Genomic DNA, 1,046 nt, shown 5'->3' on the forward strand with positions numbered 1-1,046 from the left:
GTTCATGTTGTGGTCAATGGGGAAGTTTCTGTGTGTTCGGTCAGATTGTCGCCAGTGGGTCAATTTTTGTTTGCTCGGTCAGGTTGTGGTCAGTTAGTCAGTTTCAGTGTGTTCAGTCAGTTTATGGTCAGTGGATACGTTTCTGTGGGTTCCATCAGTGTGTGGTCAGTGGGTCAGTTTCTGTTTGTTTGGTAAAGTTGTTTCTGTGGTTCAGTTTCTGTGTGTTCGGTCAGGATGTGTTCAGTTGGTCAGTTTCTGTGTTTTCGGCCAGGTTGGCGTCAATGGGTAACTTTCGTTGTGTTGGGTCAGGTTTTGGTAGGAAGGACCTTTTCTGTGAGCTCGGTCAGGTTGTGGTCAGTGGGTTATTTACAGTTTTTTTCATTCAGTTTGTGGTCAGTGGGTCAGTTTCTGTGTTTGTTCAGTCACGTTGTGTTCCATGGGTCAGTTTCTGTGTGTTCGGTCAGTTTGTGCTCAGTGTGACATTATCAGTGCATTCGGTCAGGTTGTGGTCAGTGGGTCGTTTCCTGCGTGATCGATCAGGTTGTGTTCAGTGGGTCAGCTTCTGTGTGTTCGGTCAGTTTGTGGTCTTTGGGTCCGGTTATGTATGCTCGGTCCGGTTGTGGTCAGTGGGTCAGCTTCTGTGTGTTCGGTCAGGATTTGGTCAGTGGGTCTTTTTCTGTGTGTTTGGCCAAGATGTAGTCAGTGGGTCAGCTTATGTGTGTTCAGTCAGGATTTGTTCACTGAGTCAGTTTCTGTGTGTTCGTTAAGGTAGTGGTCAGCGTGGCAGTTTCTGTGTGATCGGTCAGTTGTGGTCAGTGGGTCAGTTTCTATGTGTTAGGTCAGGATGTGTTCAGTGGGTCAGTTTTGGCGTGCTAGATAAGATTGTCGTCAGTGGGTCCCTTTCTGTGTGTTTGTTCAGGTTGTGGTCATTGTGTCAGTTTATGTGTCTTTTGTCAGGATGTGGTCAGTGGGTCATTTTCTGTATGTTCAGTCAGGACTTGGTCACTGTGTCAGTTTTTGCGTGTTCAGTCAGGGTGAGGTCAGGT

The sequence above is a fragment of the Somniosus microcephalus genome, unplaced genomic scaffold (assembly GCF_052327205.1).
Source record: "Somniosus microcephalus isolate GS21.2 unplaced genomic scaffold, FLI_Smic_1.0 unresolved_chr8, whole genome shotgun sequence".
Lineage (NCBI taxonomy): Eukaryota > Metazoa > Chordata > Chondrichthyes > Squaliformes > Somniosidae > Somniosus > Somniosus microcephalus.